Source organism: Lissotriton vulgaris, chromosome 6 (genome assembly GCF_964263255.1).
Source record: "Lissotriton vulgaris chromosome 6, aLisVul1.2, whole genome shotgun sequence".
NCBI lineage: Eukaryota > Metazoa > Chordata > Amphibia > Caudata > Salamandridae > Lissotriton > Lissotriton vulgaris.
The window spans coordinates 173,476,138-173,496,950 of NC_141694.1; the positions used below are offsets into that span (position 1 = coordinate 173,476,138).

At 41.8% G+C, this 20,813-nt stretch overlaps 1 pseudogene; it reads right to left on the reverse strand.

The window, feature by feature from the left end:
• Positions 1-20,813, reverse strand: part of LOC147706971 (uncharacterized) — a 93,472-nt pseudogene that overhangs the window by 42,677 nt on the left and 29,982 nt on the right.

Consider the following 20,813-nt stretch of genomic DNA (forward strand, 5'->3'; position numbering starts at 1 on the left):
AAGCAAAACTTTAAAAATGGGCACTTAGAAATTTTCAGGCAAATTTCCAGAATCACTCCGCGTGCGCTCTGCAGCTGGGCCCTTACTCCCATTTGCCACCTTGGATTTGCTTCAAACCTCTTGCAATCAAAAGTATCCATACCAAGCAGTGCTCCCAGACCCTGAAACCCACCCACAAACACCAGGAATCCCCCCAAAGAGGCCCCCGAAAACTCTAAATTGAGCCAAATGTCAGAAAATGCAAACACTTTTTCCTCATGGATTTTGTCCAAACCATTTTTATCCGGTATCAGACCTTCCCAGCAATGGCCCCAGAGCCGTCAACCCAGGCGAAAACAAGTAGAAGACCCCAAACAGCCAAAAAGCAAAACTAAAAAAATGGGGACTTAGTAATTTTCAGGCAAATTTCCAAAATTACTCCGCGCGCGCTCTGCAGCTAGGCCATAACTCCCCTTTGCCACCATGGATGTGCTTCAAACCACTTGCAATCAAAAGTATCCATACCCAGCATTGCTCCAAGACCCCAAAACCCACCCACAAACACCAGGAAGCCCCCCAAACAGGCCCACGAAAACATGATAATGAGCAAATAGGCAAAAACTTTTTCAAGTCTGATTTTCGCCAAACCACTTTTATCCGGTATTAGACCTTCCCAGCAATGCCCCAAGACCCGCCAACCCACCCACAAAAAAGCACAACACCCCAACCAGGCAAAAAGCAAAAATGGAAAATCTCATACTTACAATATTTTTCGGCCTTCTGTCCAAACGCGCTGTGCAGCTAGGCCATAACTCCCCTTTTCCACCATGGATTTCCTGAAAAACAAATGCAATCAAAATTAGACTGTGCCAGCAGTGCTCCCAGACCCCAAAACCCACCCACAAACACCCGGAACCCCCCCAAACAGCACCTCAAAGACAAGCAAGTCAGCAAAAATGCAAAAAAAGGTCGCCTCCGATTTTGTCCAAACCACTTTTATTCGGTATTAGAACTTCCCAGCAATGGCCCCAGAGCCGTAAACCCAGGCGGAAACTAGTAGAAGACCTCCAAACAGCCAAAAAGGAAAACTAAAAAAATGGGCACTTAGAAATTTTCAGGCAAATTTCCAGAATCACTCCGTGCGCGCTCTGCAGCTAGGACCTGGCTTCCCTTTGCCACCATGGATTTGCTTCAAACCTCTTGCAATCAAAAGTATCCATACCCAGCAGTGCTCCCAGACCCCGAAACCCATCCACAAACACCAGGAAGCCACCCAATCAGGCCCCCGAAAACGCTAAATTGAGCCAAATGTCAGAAAATGCAAAAACTTTTTCCTCATGGATTTTGTCCAAACCACTTTTATCCGGTATTAGACCTTCCCAGCAATGGCCCCAGAGCCATCAACCCAGGCGAAAACAAGGAGAAGACCCCCAAACAGCCAAAAAGCAAAACTACAAAAATGGGGACTTAGTAATTTTCAGGCAAATTTCCCAAATCACTCCGCGCGCGCTCTCCAGCTAGGCCCTAACTCCCCTTTGCCACCATGGATGTGCTTCAAACCACTTGCAATCAAAAGTATCCATACCCAGCATTGCTCCGAAACCCCGTAACCCACCCACAAACACCAGGAAGCCCCCCTAACACGGCCCAAGAAAACATGATAGTGAGCAAAACGGCAAAAACATTTTCAACTCTGATTTTCGCCAAACCACTTTTATCCGGTATTAGACCTTCCCAGAAATGGCCCCAGAGCGTTCAACTCACCCGCAAAGAAGTAGAACACCCCCACAAGTGCAGAGTCTTTCTTCATTGGGCATAATCCAGCCATCTGCTTTGAGGGAAATAGGAGTCTGGAGGAGGAGGATAGAGGAGCATGTTCTTGTGAACTTGTGAACCTGAGGAATGCAGACTGTGGCACCTTCAAATCAATAAGCAAATAAGTGAAGACAGTTCTGCTGATGGGCTTGTTTTTGTGATTAGGTGATTAAAGTTTTTATTTATATTGACTTTGCAAAACAAAGAAAGACAGACACACAGGAATAAAAGTGAATAAGGACGAAAAAGAAAGTTATTGATTCATTGGCTCATTTTCAGGGCTCAGTGTCAGGGAACAAGAGTTCCTTCTCATACTCTGCGAATTCAGGCGGGAGTAGGTCACCTAACAGAGAAGAAATTCCTTCATCTAAGTTGGTGTCTTCCTCGTCTTCTTCCGGCGTGTATTCTCGTACTTTGTAATCTGGTGGTATGAGGTGCTGATTCATCTTGATCATTGTTAACCTCTCCACATTTTTGGGCGAGAGGCGGGTCCTTTTGCAAGTTACAATGCCACCAGCAGCACTGAAAACACGTTCAGAAGACACACTTGCGAGTGGGCAAGATAAGCAATTTATAGCCAGGTTGGAGATCTCTGGCCACAATTCTTTTTTCCCATGCCAATACGCCAATGGGTCATCATGAACATAGACCTCTGTTGAGTCATTCAGATAGTCCAGGACCATCGACTCAAGGTTCTCCACGGTTCCTCCACTTTGCTTACTTTTTGCTGGGACCTTTTGAGAAGCAAACCCAAGCTGAGTTAGCCAATCCTCTTCTTCACACAATGTTACTGTTTTGTCTGGTGCAGATGATCCGGTTGCTGGAGTCTTTAACGGCTGAGAGGGAAAATCACTCACTTCTGCCAAAGCCACAGGTGCAGAAGTGGATTCTTTTGACTCCGGATGGCCTGCTGATGCTGATGTACTGCCTTTTCCTTCAATATCCTGCTGTTCTCTTTCAAACCTCATGGCTGACATAGCTAGCCAACGTTTGTACTTTGAAACTTCTGCGTCACCAAAAGGAAAGAATGCTCTGCCTGCCAGTGCCTTTTTGTAGCGTGGATCCAGAATAGTAGCACAAATGTAATGCTGTTCCGTGTGGATCCTTTGAAGACGTTCATCGCAAAGTAGGCGCTCTAATAATTTCTCTGCCAAATCGAAAGCTTCTTGCTTTTCTTCACCTTTTTGAAACGTAGACGACACCGCCTTCAGTTGGTGCTCTACCATGCGCAACAATCGGATAGCTTTTCCCAAATTACAGTCCTCCCTGCTGACTGCACGCATGAAGACCTCAAAAGGACAAAGCATGTCTGTCAGGCTTTTAACTAGCTTCCATTGCTCCGCATGTATCCTCAGGTCCTTCATAGCTGTACCCTGTGTAAAGAAATACTGATCGACTACTGCACACTGCTCATACAGACGCTCAAGCATGTAGAAGGTTGACTTCCAATGTGTTGCCACCTCCTGGATGAGTGCTTTTACTGGCAGTCGACCTTGATGTAGCAGGCCCCTCGGATGCTTCCGGGCCTTAAAAGAATGGCTGAAATGTGTGCACATTCTTCGGCAGGTGGTCAGTAACTCGCACACTGGACTTTTTTCACTCAAGAATTTTTTAACAACCAGGTTTATACAGTGCGCCAAACACGGCACTCTGAAATAGTTACCCAGATCCATGGCCTTAACTACATTGGCGCCATTATCCGTGGAAACATAACCAATCTTGCATTTTATTGCGGACAGCCATTGAAAGACTTTTGTGTTAAGCTCCTTCAAAATGTTTTCTCCTGTATGACTTGTCTCCATGCCAAACATGGCTAGTGTTGCATGTATCAGAGCAGCTTTAAAATAGTTGTTTGGGTCAACACCTGCCCTTAGCTTTGCTGTAACTCCTGAAAAAGAGACCCAGTGTGCAGTGATGCACATGTAATCAGTGCCTGCGCCACTGGTCCACATGTCTGTTGTCAGATGTATAGTGTGAACAGCACTCTTCTGCAAAGCTGCCCCAATCACCTACAGCACATCTTCATGTAGTGCTGGAACCGCAACTCTGGCAAAATAGAACCGGCTAGGAACCTTCCATTTAAGGCAGAGCGTTGCCACTAATTCAAGAAAACCAACCCCTTCCGCAAAAGAAAAATGGATAAGATCCAGAGCTAGTAATTTAGGCAGCTTAGTGTTATACAGACGCGTCATTGGGTGGTTGAGTTCAAATGGCGCATCTGAAAGCAACATGCTTCGAATGGTGGGCTGGACCATGATTTTACGGGATGATGATGATGATGACTTCTTCGACCCAGTTACGCTCGGTGATGATGAACTGTGTCGCATTGGTGTCTCACTCTCTCCCACACTCTTAGTGTAGCTCACAGGGGGTGGGCTGCTGACAGGGGTACTGGGTGTAAGTGAAGTGTGTGATGCTTCTTCCTCCTCGTCATCATCAGATGAAAGATCAACGGATGCAGTTTGTGGACTTGCAATTCCGGCTTCCTTGATCTCCTTTAGGTGCGCATGCCATTTGACAGTGTGCTGTCTCTCAAGATGACCTCTCTGGCCTCCGGTACCATAGTTGGTACCAAGCTTACCACGACTAACTCCAAGCTTACAAATTCTACAAATGGCTATGTTTTCCCTTGTTGTGCTAACACTAAAGAAGTCCCAAACTGCGGACTTCAAATGTCAGTGGGGGGCGGAGGAGGCGATACTGGTCATGCTAATGCCAGATGAAGTGGAGGATGTGTGTTGCTGAACTTTACTACGTTGTGCACTTGCAGCACCACTAATTGAGGAAATGGAGGTCGAGGTGGATGGAGGTCCCTTCTGGCGAGAAAATATGGAAGCGGTAGGTGGTGGTGTACTAGTTAACTGTGGTGGTCCCATTGACTCGCCGTCAACATCACGCTCAGCAGCTTCTCAGGCTAGGGTAAAAATGTCTGTTTGCTGCATGCCCGCTGGGGCTGGAGTGACGTTTATGATGACTGCGTTGTCGTCGTGAGAGTCTTCATCAGCAGGAGTATACGCCACTTCTTGTTCAGCGTCATCATCACACTCCATAAGTACAAGACTTCCGGGGACCTTCCTTTTACGCTTAGCTACCTTTGTCAGATCATGGTGTGCCTCACCCTCAGACGGCAGTGGTGGTTCCCAATTTGGATCCATATCATCAGAAGGAAGGGGGCTTGAAGAAGATGTAGACACCATCCTTGATCTTTTCCTTGCTAGGGATGTGGAAGACAATGAATGATCAGGAGGAGTGGCTTCCTCAAATGATACCTCGGCTTGAATGTCGATTTCCTCATGTGCCCCTACTTCGGGAGGAACAACTATTGTGGGCACTTGTGCCGCTCCATGCACCTTTGCTTGCGCATCTCCTTGCGCTGCCTCTCCTTCTACATGTAGTTGGGCTTGTACTTGCACATGTGGTTGTTGTTGCGGCTGTGGTTGTTGAACACTCGTCAGATGAGTTACAACAACCTGTGTTGATTGAGGGACATTGCTGCTACTTTCTTGCGATGAGCCAACATCACTGGTCGATGGTGATTGAACAACTATACTGGCGGCCTCTAAAGCACTCAAGGGCTCGGACTTAAGTTGGCGTGGTGGTGGTGGCACTGAACCCAATGGAGCGGGGATGCTGCTCCCGGCAGCTTGGTCCCCAGCCGACCCTGCTGCTGCTGCAGGCGTACTTATTTTTTTCCCAAAAAATGTGGCGGTCGGCACACCAGTCTTCTTGGTAAGTGGCGCCACTTGCTTCTTCTGCTCCTTACTGGCAACTTTCTTGCTAGAGGAGCTACAGGGAACTTTTTTGGGGCCATCTTCTTCAGATGTCAGAACAGCAGGCCGCAGTTGCACGAGTTGCAGAGTTGTCTTGTCTGTGGCCACACGTGACGTCGCGTGACGTTATGCTGCACACACCGCTGCAGGACTTCTTCCTGGCACTGGTGGTTCTCTTGTGCACCTAAAAGCAATGAAAGACAGAGGAACATCAGTTATGCAGCCAAAAAAATCGAAAAACACACAAAAATCAGCACGATCCCATGCCATCCATGCCCTCCATGATGTTTAAATTCAAGACACCCCACAGAAAGACTAGGCCCATGCACCACTCACTACCCCTGGGCATAATGGATGAAAGCTAGGCAAAATGGGTGCAGGCCTGAGAACACTGCCTGCATTCAAAATGGCCCCTTGCCCCCAGCACATGGCCAGGGTCTGCCTGTACCAGCAGTCAAGTCAAAATGGCCCCCACCCACATGGCCAGTCCCCATCAACACCCCCAAAAAATCAAAAAACACACAAAAATCAGCACAATCCCATGCCACCCATGCCCTCAATGATGTTTAATTCAAGACACCCCACAGAAAGACTAGGCCCATTCACCACTCACTACCCCTGGGCAAAAGGCCCCAATAGCAGCCAAAAAAATCGAAAAACACACAAAAATCAGCACAATCCCATGTCATCCATACCCTCCATGATGTTTAAATTCAAGACACCCCACAGAAAGACTAGGCCCATGCACCACTCACTAGCCCTGAGCATAATGGATGAAAGCTAGGCCTGCATTCAAAATGGCCCCTTGCCCCTCAGCACATTGCCAGGGCCTGCCTGTACCAGCACTCAAAATGGCCTCCACCCACATGGCCAGTCCCCATCAACACCCCAAAAAATCGAAAAACACACAAAAATCACCACAATCCAATGCACCACTCACTACCCCTGGGCAAAAGGCCCCAACAGCAGCCAAAAAAAATCGAAAAACACGCAAAAATCAGCACAATCCCATGCCATCCATGCCCTCCATGATGTTTACATTAAAGAGACCCCACAGAAAGACTCAGACCATCCACCACTGAGTACCCCTGGCAAAAGGCCCCAACACCAGCCCAAAAATCGAAAATTCCAAAATTGTAGTTGCAGCAACTGTAATGCCCCAAACAAACTTACTAATTTCTAATCCAAAAGTGATCCAAAGAAAGTCAAAAAGGCCTCAAATCCAAATATCCAGCAGCATCTACAAAAGGTAATCCTTCCAGGTCAAGATCCAAATGAAAGTGACCAGCACATGAAGAATGCACTGGGATGAACCTGCTGGACTCCTTGCAAAAAAAGGTGCAGGCAAATGTCAACCTGAGGAGTTATTCTGATAAAAATCATCACTTTCAGAAGGTTTATGCTGCTTGCTGGTGGATTTCTTGTGCAGAATTGCAAATTTTGCAATTTCGCGAGTGCAAGATTGTTGCTGCCCGCCGCATCTACGTGTTCGCAATTGCGAGCTCTCGTAATGCGTGCTGTGCAAGGTGGCAAGCCGCGTTGACGTAATCGCGGTCGCCAAACTCCCGCGGGATCTCGCAGCAAGATCCAAAATGGCGCAGCACACGCAAAATATGGAGAAAAACAACTCTGCAAACGCTGAATGACGGTAAGTGACCGCCACGCGCCGCAATATTGTATCACCAAGCAAAAAAATCCGCTGCGTGCGAATTTGTGAATTTTCGACAAATTCGCGAGAGTTCGCGGATTGCGAATTTGCCGAAAATCCGCAAATTCCGCGAGCGGAACGGATTTTGCGCCCACGCTTAATTTTTTGTGCCTTTCTGCCCTCAGTGCCACTCTTTTTTCCCTCATTTTTGTGCCTTTCTGCCCTCTGTTCCACTCGTTTTTCCTTCGTTTTTTATGCCCACCTGCCGTCTTTTCCACTCGTTTTTTGTGCCTTTCTGCCCTCTGTTCCACTTCTTTTTTGTGCCTTTCTGCCCTCTGTGCTACTCATTTGTCCCTCGTTTTTTGTGCCTTTCTGCCCTCTGTTCCACTTGTTTTTCTCTCACTTTTTGCGCATTTCTGCCCTCGGTTCCACTCGTTTTTCCCTCATTTTTGTGCCTTTCTGCCCTCTGTGGCACTAGTTTTTCCCTTGTTTTTTGTGCCTTACTGCCCTCTGTTCCACTTGTTTCTCACTTGTTTTTTGCCCCATCTTTCCTCTGTTCCACTTGTTTTTTGTGCCTTTCTGCCCTGTTCCACTCAATTTTTGTGCCTTTCTGCCCTGTTCCACTCGTTTTTTGTGCCTTTCGGCGCTCTGTGCCACTCGTTTTTCCCTCATTTTTTGTGCCCTTCTGCCCTCTGTTCCACTCGTTTTTTGTGCCCTTCCGCGCCACTTGTTTTGTCTTGTTTTTGTGCCCCTTTTGCCTTCTGTTCCACTCGTTTCCCCAGCTGCTGAGCCCCCTGCAGCCCTCACCTCTGACTGCCCACTTCCCATTCGCTGCCCCTGCCTCCCGATTGTATTGTTGTGGTCTTGCCGCCCCTGTGCCAACAGTCACAGCTCTTGTGTGCTGTGAGGATGCATGGGCGTTTCATTTTTCACTATGACAACAGGCACTTGAGTCCTGCGGACCCCCTGGGAATGTCTCATGGACCTCTCGGGGTCCGCGGACCACAGTTTAGGAAACGCTTATCTAGAAGGAAAAACATTTATTTGTGATTATATTTTATTCCAAACTCTACTACAATTTTCATTATACTGTACATTTTATAAAACTTTTAGATCACTATTTGTATTACCTCTCTTAAGAGGGTGTATAATTTTAAGCAATGCAAAGTTGGCCTTTGCTTCTTTCAATTGTTACCCAATGCAGACACTATTTTAGATTGGTATGTTTTAGGTCAGCTGTTTCATATTGTAAGTGTTTGGATTTTTAGATGGGTGCATATTTTAAACCTTTGTATGTTTTATTGTTTCTGTAAGTAATTTCCACAGCATGGGAAATTTGCATGAATCTTTCCTGATTGTCTTTGCCGTTTTAAATATAGAATTGATTACATTGAATCTTGTGTTCCGTTAAAGAGAGGGCCTATCTTGGCAGTTTGGACTGGACTGCTCAGATTGGAGCAGGGCCAATACTCATTTACTTTTGGCTGAGTCTGATACTAAGTGGCATGGTGGACAAATAATAATTGACTTGGATGCGGTCCCTAATAATTACTGAGATTAATTTAAGCATTCCGCCCATCGCCTTTTTATTTGCTCCTGATTGAAAATAGGGGTAAAATGTCAAAATGCACTTATAATCCAGATCCAACAGGAGCAATGTGAGTTTGAACATTTTGTTGTAAATTGACAGCAATGGGTTAGCATTAGCATAAGCCATCTTGTATTTAGAAGTTATCTTATCCACTTTGTGAAAGCCATTTTGTATTTCTGGCAGCCATTTTGTTTGCCATGTGCTCACCATGTGCTCTGTCCTACCTTTCTGTTAACTGCTCTTGAAATCTGCCTAGAAATGAACTATATTTAGCATCGTCCACCTTCGCACATGCCCAGAAGGGCCTAGCTAGTAGAATGCACCTGCTTCCCTGGTATAACTGTCAGGCTATTTTTGCTGCTGTATGGAGAAGTAACTCTCTTCCCACTTTGTTGAGCAAGCAGATCTTGTATGTCCATATTAGTCATTTTGCATGCTTACATGAGTCAGGACTGCCCCTTGGTCCTCTGCTGACTTTGTAACCCTCAGCATATATATAAGGCATCTGTTTTCTGTACTTCACTGCCTCATTCAGTTGTTAAGGCTTCTGTGTGATGTAGTCTCACTCATTTGAGGGTATTAAAGATGTTCTTTTATATTTCAGCTTCTGTGCCAATTTCTTCTTTGTTGGTTTAAAAGGACTAAGTATCAGTGGGACCCCTTTGAAGGTTTCTATGTACTACAATTTTTCCGAACTCACTGCCAACCTTATAGACAAAAATATGAAGGTTAGAAGTAAAGCAAGGAAAGAGGAATGTTACAGATAAACGAAACAGAGAGATTGGGTATTGTTATGCTGCCTTGCTGCACAGCTGGGCTTCATCTGCACTGCAGGATTGTGGCTGTCTAAAGGCGCAGAGACAGAATATCTAATCACAAATATCGAGTTGCACAAATATTGAGTTGCAAATATCGTGGGTCAAAAATAATAAGACGAATATTGTGGTGAAGAATATCGGCTCAAGGTAAGTAATATTGATTTTGAAAATATCAAATAGTTTAATATCATTTGAAAAAATATAGTTGTTAAAAAAGTAGTTTGTTTATTACTGGTATGTATTTTAGTATATATTTCATATGTATGTGTTGCATGTTTTTTTAAACATATTTGTTCAATTTTATGTAGTTATTCATTTTTTTTTAATTTGAATTTAGCATGTTTAGTTCTGCAGCGGGTTGTCAGTTTATAGGGGAATAGGGTGGGAAGTAATTTAAATATATTACATGTATTGATTATTTTTTATTAATTAATATTTGTTTAATTGAGAGGTTATAGTGATAAAATGTGAAAAGATATGTATTATTAAATAGCGAATAATTGGGTGTTAATTATTTTATTTAACTAATTGGTAATTAATGATAGTAATTGTGTAAATATTTTTAGGTGTGTGTTGTGGTGTTTATAGGTGTTAAGGTTTGTATGTTAAATAATTTCAATTATTAATTGGTAATTAATTGTGTGTGTTGGTCTCCTTATAGGTGTTAAGGGTGGGAAGTAATGTATTTTTAATTGATAGATTAATAATTGGTTGTTAATTAACTTAAATTAAATAATTGGTCATTAATTATGGTAACTGTGTAATTTGTTGTATGTGTGTAGTGGTGTTTATAGGTATTAAGGGTGAGAAGTAATTTATTTTAATTGATGAATTAATAATTGGATGTTAATTATTTTAAATAATTAATTGGTAATTAATTATGGTAGTTGTGTAGTTGATCTAGGTGTGTGTTTTGGTGTTTATAAATGTAAAGGGTGGAAATTAATTTGTATTTGATTAATTAATATATTGTTACTTAATGTTATTACTTGATATGTATTTTGGGCAATTGTTTATTTTTTTGTCTGTTGTTTTTACTTTTTAAGGGGAAAATGGTGGGTTCCAAATACATTTTAATTACTTTATTATTGATAGTTAATAGTAATAATTTTTAGTTTATAAATATGTTTTAATTGTGTTTTATTCTTTTAGAGTTCAATTTAGGAGTGTGTTGTAGATATCTTAGTGTTAAAGTGTGTGGAGTGAACTAATGTTTCTTAGCTTTTTATTAATATGTTTTAAATTGATTATTAATTATGTTAATCTTGGAGAAAATAAATAATTAAAAATGGTGTGGTGTTATATGGTAGGAAATATAATATTTACATTTATGTATTATTTTTTTGTTCGTAAATATTTAGCAGTTTAATTTTTTTTATAAATGTTTTTATTATTTTATATGATATATTATTTTTAGGTTTTATATGCAATTAATATATTGTAATATTTTTTCTTTTTACATATTTAATATATTTGATTTTTCCTTTCTAAATATTGTTTATTTTTATGAATTGTTATAATTTGTAATGTTTTTCATTTTTCTTAATAACTACTTGAGTGCGAACACTCATTTTTGTCTCTTCACTATCCAACACTTTCCCTAATGTTGCAATCACTGGAGTGGGAATAGTTATGTTTAACCTCTCCGCTAAACAGCACTTTCCCTACTGTTGCACTCACTGGAGTGGAAGTAGTCATTTTAATCCCTCCGCTATCCAACAATTTTCCTACTGTTGCACTCACTGGAGTGGGAGTAGTAATTGTTACCCCTCCGCTATCCAATACTTTCTCTACTTTGCACTCACTGGAGTGGGAATTGTAATTTTTACCCCTCCGCTATCCAACACTTTCCCTACTATTGCACGCACTGGAGTTGGAATAGCAATTTTTATACCTCCGCTATCCAACACTTTCTCTGCTTCTGCACTCACAGGAGTGGGAATAGTAATCCAGCACTTTCTCTACTGTTGCACTCACTGGAGTGGGAAGAGTAATTTTTACCTCTCTGCTATCCAACACTTTTCCTACTGTTGCATTCACTGGAGTGGAAATAAAAATGTTTTCCCCTCCGCTATCCAACAGTTATTCTACTGTTGCATTCAGTGGAGTGCGATTAGTCATTTTTCTGCCTCCGCTATCCAAAACTTTCCCTACTGTTGAATTCTTTGGAGTAGGAATAGTATTTTTCCCCTCCGCTATCCACAACTTTCCCTACTGTTGCTATCACTGGAGTTGGAATAGTAATTTGTACCCCTCCACTATCCAGCACTTTTCCTCCTGTTGCACTCACTGGAGTTGGAATAGTAAATGGAAATATTTTGCTATCCAACACTTTTCCAACTGTTGCACTGATTGTATTGGGACATTTAAATATAAACATTTTTTATGTTTCATGTTTTATTTTATTAGAGAATTTTTTAAATATTTTAAATTATTGTTTTATATATATATATATATATATTATTTTTATAATTTTAAAGTTTTCAAAATAAATTAATGGTAATGTATAATATGTATATATAAATATGTATTTTCACAAACCGCCTCCAGGCGTTCCCTGTAAACGGAGCTCATGACACTTCAGGGCGGCCTCATGAAAGGGCACAGGGTGGCCCCCTAAAACCATCATGGCAAACAAACGAAATGAGGCCCAATGCAGTGGTAACAGGCTTTATTTCCAAAGTGATGAAAGCGCCTGCCTGAAAGAGTCCCTTAAAGTCAACGTTTCGGCGTCATGCCTTTTTCTCAGACTGGACTAGCAAGCGCCCAGGTGTGTGCGAGCTTCAATAAAAATGGTACATCACGTGACAGCAATCACAAACTACTGCTCCCAGTGTGCATTGTGCATGTAATGATAATGGCAAAGTTCCATTTTTCAGCACAAGCACACAATCATGGAATTTCATTTCAAGCAGTCAGGAGATGAAAATTACCGCTGCTCTGGTAAAGATGTAAGGGCTCTGGAAATACCGTTTTCCAACTGTAAGATCAGAACGGGATGTGCTCCTGTCTGAATCCCTTCCACGCGCTGCAATTTGACCACAGTGGAAGTCCTTGTTAGGTGTGCAGACACGAGTGCGCCAGTCTCCTTATTAACATTTTCACAAACCGCCTCCAGGCGTTCCCTGTAAACGGAGCTCATGGCACTTCAGGGCGGCCTCATGAAAGGGCACAGGGTGGCCCCCTAAAACCATCATGGCAAACAAACGAAATGAGGCCCAATGCAGTGGTAACAGGCTTTATTTCCAAAGTGATGAAAGCGCCTGCCTCAAAGAGTCCCTTAAAGTCAACGTTTCGGCGTCATGCCTTTTTCTCAGACTGGACTAGCAAGCGCCCAGGTGTGTGCGAGCTTCAATAAAAATGGTACATCACGTGACAGCAATCACAAACTACTGCTCCCAGTGTGCATTGTGCATGTAATGATAATGGCAAAGTTCCATTTTTCAGCACAAGCACACAATCATGGAATTTCATTTCAAGCAGTCAGGAGATGAAAAATTACCGCTGCTCTGGTAAAGATGTAAGGGCTCTGGAAATACCGTTTTCCAACTGTAAGATCAGAACGGGATGTGCTCCTGTCTGAATCCCTTCCACGCGCTGTGTATACATTATTATGTTTATTATGTTTGTGTGTTTATCTTATTTTTAATTAAGTTTATTTGTTCTATTTTGTTAAAATGTATATTAAATTTACTTTATTTTGGTAAAATGTATATATTTTTTTTTTTTAAGACCAACGGTCCCAAACTTTATTTAGTTTCACAAGTAATAAGCGAATTGATCACACAATGTCATAAAAAAAAAACCTACTACAAACGTTACCCAGCTAGTAGCATGCTTTGACATGTCGGTCATACATAAGTGAAAATAAACAGTAGCCAGGGGATTGGTAAAATGTATATTATTATTTACTATATCAAATATATAGTTATTTATTTTATATATATTTAAATTGATAGTTTTTGTAGTCTATATTTTTTACATCGATATTTTTGATTCAATATTTTTGTACTTACCTGTTTAGGTAGGTGAGTCGATATGTTTGTAGTCTATATATTTGTTTCCCAATATTTTGAACATCAATATTTATGTAACTGATATTCTATCAGTGGACCAGGCCCCTAATGTATAATATTTTATATTATATACCTTCTTCCAATGTTCACAGCTCCCACACTTTTGGGATGAAGCTCAATATTTTTCCTCAGATGAAAAACATTGCAATTTGGTGTGATAGCTGTGAATATCACTGTGAATCACTATGCGTCATTTGCTTAGGAGGATTACCTTCATTAGCATGTGACAACACTCCATATGTTTTGGTAACATTCAGTCAAAAAGATAGATAACTGGAACATCATGTACTTAACCTATTCACCGAGCAATCACATACTTGTTCCGAACAATTCCATAATACCATACTTGTTCTGTGAAACATAAACAGTTTCCACCAAACCTGATTCTACTAACTTCCCTTGTACAAGCAACATTATTACTTTTGACTTCGGTTCTAACCTGAGTGTACAAAAATGTGCAAAGAGTTCCTAATACTATAGATGACCCCTTGTTGAAAGAACCTAATGCATCTTTATTCTTATTCAAATGTGGTGCAAGAATACTTCTCTGATACTTTCTCCCATTTCTCAGAAGAAACGACTATTAGGATTTCTACTTCCAGAAATCTGACTCTTGCGGTACCAAATATGTATCACAATTACCTAGAAAGAATGCTATGAACCATGAGAAACTTATGCAAGTCTTGTCTGGCTTGATTGAACATGTTGCTCCTGATGGCCTTAATGTGGGAGCTTAGTCTACCACATCTCTTTGAGACACTGCTGGCTGTGGACATTGAGGCGTAATAGATGGCAAGCCGATTCCCTTGCATTTAGTGTATTTTTTTTTATATACTTTCAATAGGTTGATATAGATAATCAGGTTTTCAGGCTGGTGAGGTTTGAATAATTTCGTTTCTACTATTCGATTGGTAGGAACTCAACTAAGGAATATAATGCAAAAGGTTACACCATTTCACATCATTTATTGAAAAAATTAAACTTATAGCAGGCTAACGTATTTTAGGGGCTGCTTTTCAAGACTAAAAAAGTAACGAAAAATGGACCAGACCTTTTAACATTACTCAAATATAAGTCAATGGAGAAGGAAAAAAAACTGTACTGAATTTACTGTTCAAGTGTTGAATATGCATCTTTCTAAGAACGTGTCATGCAAACACCCATTAGAGTTAAGTACAGGATACAATGTCCTGGACATTTTGCTAAATATATATGCTGAGAAAATCTAGATAATTATAGGTAAGTGTTTTTCCAAGCAATCTTAAAGGTCATATAAATACTGAAGATAGAGAATGGCACATTAAAAAATGTATGACATTATGACACAATGATGACAAAGAAAATTGCATACTCTTAAAAAAGTACAGTGTGTAATCAAGCAGCTGCCTTTAGACTGTAACAACAATTTCATGTTCATTGGTAACACAGATTTGAAAGCATTTTAAACAACTATCTTAAAAAGAAAACATGTAGCAATACTTTAGGATGCAAACTGGTAAAGACAGGATAACGTTTAAGTTGAATTCTTGAATAACAAACTAATACGTATGTGGTGAGAGATTACCTGTCTTCTTCCTCATAAAAATAATCCAAAGACAGGGTTACCTAGCCAAAATTAAAATAAAATATTTGCTCCTTATCCTTCTCGTATGATTGTGCACTCCACTCTATGACACCATAAAAGGCATGGGTATCCTCTCACCATCCTTCCTTTCCTGTCCTGTGCTGAGGTGATAACCTTTCATAATTCAGTCCATCAAGGGAAGTCATTGTATTAGAGCTGGCTTTAAATATTGCTGCCCAGGTAGATCACACTTCTAGGATCCAGCCTGCACAATGGGATTATCAGCTCATTTTGCCCACAAAGGGTCTAGGTCTTACCCAAGTGGGCCTCTATACCCTCCCTTGAACTTCCAGTATCTGTTTCGGTATAGTTGCATACCAGTTCACCGGTGATGAAGGAGCACTGTTGCAGGACAGTGGACCCCATTTGGGATGATCAGTGCCTGCTTATCCAAGACCTTGGGTCTTCATTTTCACCACTTATGAAGGGATATTCCTCCTGTGGGAGTTTAGGTTAGATTGTGTTTTTATTGTATAGAAATAATACAAATGAGGTTTACAATAAACAAACCAGTAAGAATAATACATCATTAAGGAAATGTTCCTCCTCAGTATACTTTATTTAAATGTATCTGTAAAGGACAGCAAACTTGATCCTTGAATGTTATCTATGTGCTGTTGTATTGGCAGTCTTGTGAGCAGAGACGGCTTTTCTAATAGTCCAACTTTTAGCTCCAATAAATGACCACTTCAAATATTTCTCAAGATGCAGACATATAATGTATTCATGGGTGGTATCTTTTCCCCACAAAGTCTGCATATTTTAGTTGGTTAACACTGTTAGTTCCATGATCCTTAGAATTGTGCTATCGTAATATACAGAAGATAAATTCTGAAGTGCTTGATTTTACACTAAAGTAGAAGTTAGACATTCCGGAATTTCCGTGGTGTGTGTTCCGAATGTGTAATCTGATGGTTTATAATTCTTTAAAGTGTTCTGATTAGTTACTCTGACATTGTTGGTCAGGATCTTTTGTATCGAAGACTTACAGTCCTGTCAAGTGCTGTTCGCTGTGGGAATTTGTGAGTCACTTTGTCCTTTTTTGTTCTCTCTCATTGAGAAGCATGGCACAGTCTAGACGAGTGGCACGCAATTGCAGTATAATTGCAGACACTGCCTGATATCAAAATAGTGGAGGGTTTTTACTATTCTCAGGCTTGATTGGTAGGGATTGAAGGTATGTTAATTGAGGAAGTTTGAGGAATTCCCTAGCACCTTGTAAGTCTGTCCAAGATTCAAGCCAATGGGAGGGTGCAAGAGGGGCTGAGGGCAGCAACTACTCCCTCCCCTAGTCATGTCCATCAGCAGAGTCCACTTTTTGCTCCGGTGGAAAAGAAGGAGATGGGAAAGAGAGCTGGAGGAGTAGTCTAGTTCCCATCACCTTCCATCTCACCACCTTTCCCAACCACAAACAGAAGAACTAAGGGGCCCATTAGGATGGTGGGTGGATTGCTGGCGGCAAATGTTCAGTGGGATTTAGGTGAATGCTGGCTAACTCCCAGCTGCCATAGACAGAGTAATCCCTGTCACAGCCACGGCTCACTGCAGCTGATGTGGAACACTCCAATGTTGGCAGATGGTACTCCATAGCCATCAGGGTGACAGGGTTGCACCAAGCCTATTTAGATAATGGGCTGTGGTCTCATAGCAGCAGTCTGCCGATGGAATGAGTCTGTAGTGGGATGCTGTTAACATTGCTCTGCTGCAGTGGCGATAGTGGTGATACTAGCATCTACACCTGATGTCAATTGCACAATTGTGAATACCTGACCACTACACTATGAAAAACACACAATTCCAGACCATGATCCTTTGCTTTTCCACAGCACCATGACACTAAAGCTGATTCCCACAAGTCAAGCAAGTTTTATTGTTGTTCTCTCTGTTTCTTCCCCCTCTTTTTTAAATGTAATTTGTTCCCTTGTGTTCATTCAATTTCATTTATGCATTATATGTTCTCTATAATGCCTGGCCCCAAAAATCATTGTTTCACAGAAAAGGATAACGTGGACCAGACCAGTTAACAGAGTGAATGCTGCTGCTAGCAATCTGGGCGCACAGGATAACATTGGGAAGTGCTGAAATGAACTCTGGGGTAGAGTGCATTCCCTGGCCACCAAGCAGTACATATTGGCCCAGAGGACTGGTGTTCATTCTCCTCCCCCCCTTACCCATACCCTGGGAGGAGAAGGTTGTGGCCATCCAACATCCTTATGACTTCACTTGAATCCCTGGTGGAGAGGAGTCTGGTAAATTATACCTTTCAATGTGTCACTAAAAACAAATCTTCTATTTGCTTTTGACTTTAGCTATTGCTAATGTGTCATACACAATTGTTTGGACATAGAAACATCTTATTTGGCTTGTTTGTTTGAATGTATTGAGTTGTATTTAAGATAACAGATTTCAATAGCCATCACATTGCATATGATGGTATGTATATATATATATATAGTATTTGTCTGTTCTCCTACTACTGCAGATTTACACAAGGTATGTTCAAGTTACAATTTAGCAAGTGATGTGAAAGTTGATGTGTATCAACTACAACTACCATGATGCCTTGTTTCTATGTAAAGGGAAAAAAATATTGCCATTTACTTTTACTCATTTTCCCCTTTTTCATCAAATCTTCCCATATGATAAAGTATCATTAACTCATCAATCTCTGTTTAATGCTCTCTTTTGAAAATTGTTTGTGATGAATTTTGGATCACATTATTTTCTTGTCATGCAAGTAATTGAGTTCATTAGTACCACAAAACAATGTTGGTTGATTTTAACACTAAATTAATCATCAAAACTTTAGGTGAAATACAAGTGGCAAATCACGAACCTGAACAGTGCACTGTTCATATGAGGAATAATGCTAAATATCTTTCTAGGTTGTGTAATGTCTGTCTTTTAGCCTGCTAGGCCTGGGAATGCTGAATTTGACATTTCTCCTCTCTACTGTGTTGAATGGTTGCTACATTGTAGGTATACTTACTAATTAATCTTGTTTCATTTAAGGACATATTTGTACCTCTTTATTACAGGTACTTTGTATTAAACATAAACTATTTGTGTATTATAGAAACATTAAACTAAAAAGTTCAATCATGACATGCAATTCCTTTTCTCATTTTGGTGTCTACATTATACACTTTTGCTGAAACATTTTCTCTTACGATCCTGAGAGGTCCAACTGTCACAGCACACGGTCAAACATCTGCCACTCTGGATGACTCCACTCCAGCCCACGATCAAGCCTCCAGGGATGTTTCAAACTCAGAAGGTTCGGATGAACACAACACTTCTGGTTTATTGCAGCCTGGGGAGACCGCTCTAGGGAGTCTCATTTGGCCCAAGACTACACCTCCCATCTCAGCTGTAACAACACCACAGCCAACTGATTTCTCTACCTCCTGTGACTGAAGCACAAGAAGCGACATCTTGTGCCCCCAGTCCTTGCTGGTGGAGGGACACCACCATCATCAGCTTCATTCCAGCCAGGAAGCAGTGGGATTGGCACACTGTGCCATGGCCACTGGTTAGTAGGGTGAGGGGTAGTGAGAGTCGCTCTGTAGGCTAGCATATTGAGGCCACTGGGTTAGTATGGCCCAGGCAAATATCACCCAGTTCTTGAGATCATCACACATCGACGCGTTTCGGGCCAGTGTATGTTCTGTAAAGGATAGCCACCAATGTCTAATAGAGAAAACACAGTGTCCACGAACCCAGATAAAAAAACCAAAATAAGTAAAAAGCTATACCGCTTTTCTCCGGAAGAATCAGAACTCCATATAAATACTAGGGAGAATTCTCCTCTATAGTGTCTCAATAATTGTGCTAAGCTTGAGATAAAGAATAAATAATGAATAATTCTATGTATAATAAAGTTCACAGGGAGCCCAAAAACCACTGATCAATACGGGGGCCAACCTGTGGTAGGCAGAGTAACAACGCGGGTCTGCAAATGACGGGACTGCTAATGGAAACAACTATGCCATAGAAGAAATCTACAGAGGAACAACAAGGGAACGAAGCGGGACAATGATTAAATGGAGGTCCTGCATTGCTCCTACCAAGGGGCCGATTCCGATTCGGGAAAAGCCACTCTGAATAGCCGTACAGTGCATTTTTCCCGTACGAATCGTACCCTGCAACCTCCCCGTATGTACGATAAAGTACGATTCGTACCAGGATCAGGACTCCGTACGAATCGTACAAAGACCGTATGACTCTAATCTCCGCACGATTCTCCCTCGGAACCCGCTGTACGCGACATCCGTACAGTTCGAAGCAGGTTTTTCCTGACCCAGCAAGTACGATTTGTGTTGTGTACACACCGTACGATGCTTTTTTACGGGAGCCTAAAACGTCCATAGAAGCAGAGTACGCCTCGAAACAGGTAAGGAACGGCCCCCCAGGTACGGTGCAACCCATGTCTGCAGGGGTACGGTGCATACCCCTGCGATCATGGGGTGTACGCACCGTACCCCGCGATCATGGGGTGTACGCTCCGTATGGGGTGTACAGTGCGTACAACCCATGATCGCAGGGGTACGCACCATACCCCTGCGATCATGGGGTGTACGCACCGTACAGTGTGTATGTGATTGTGTGGTTGTCTGTACGAACCGCCCTAACCTGACGTGGACCATACAAATCGCGTCACATACCCCGGTCCGGATCATACTCGTCAGGTCGTACAGCATGTGCACGAATGGTACGGTTCACTATGAGGGTCCGTGTTGTATGGTTTCAGCATTGAAATTCGTACGGTTTGCGACGATTTGGATGGATTGACGTGATACGGATCGTACTACGTGATTCGGACGGAGAGGGCTCCGAATATGATTCGAACGGACGCTTTTATTCCCGATTCGGGATTGGCCCCCAAGTGTTGAAAATCACAAGTAAAGGGGCATAAAAGAATATATTAACTTACCTAAACGATCGGGGAAAATCTATTTACAGCCGCTTTCCCAGAGCTGCTGCAGTGAAGAGGCATACAGGCAGCAAGGTAACAGCCAGATGACTAAAACTTCCTCCTGACGGCGTCCTGGGTGCCGAGAATCCAGTCACATGATGCAAATGGACATCTGCAGACATGCCATTTAAAGTACCACGGCCTCAAAGACCTAAAAACAAAAGGAGGACTGCGAGGGCATACTGCTTCTTTTTGGAGTATATGTACAGAGTGGCAAAGAAAGACTGCAGTGGCTGGAAAAAGACTGGGACCTAAAGCTGTTTGGCCCTGCACCAATAACACCACAATAAACAAGGTTGAAAATGAAATGAAGGAAAGGTGAATCTATCACCCATCATGTCTCCCAAGGCAAGCAATCTAAGTGAATCAAGTTAAGTGAATCAAGTTACAAACATATTCACAACGGTCATCAAACAAAGCATAATATTCATCAAATTTCTTCTAAAGTATACACAAGCATAAAACAAATTGTTGTGGTATTCATTGTGGTTCTATGCTAAACACACTGTACATTATA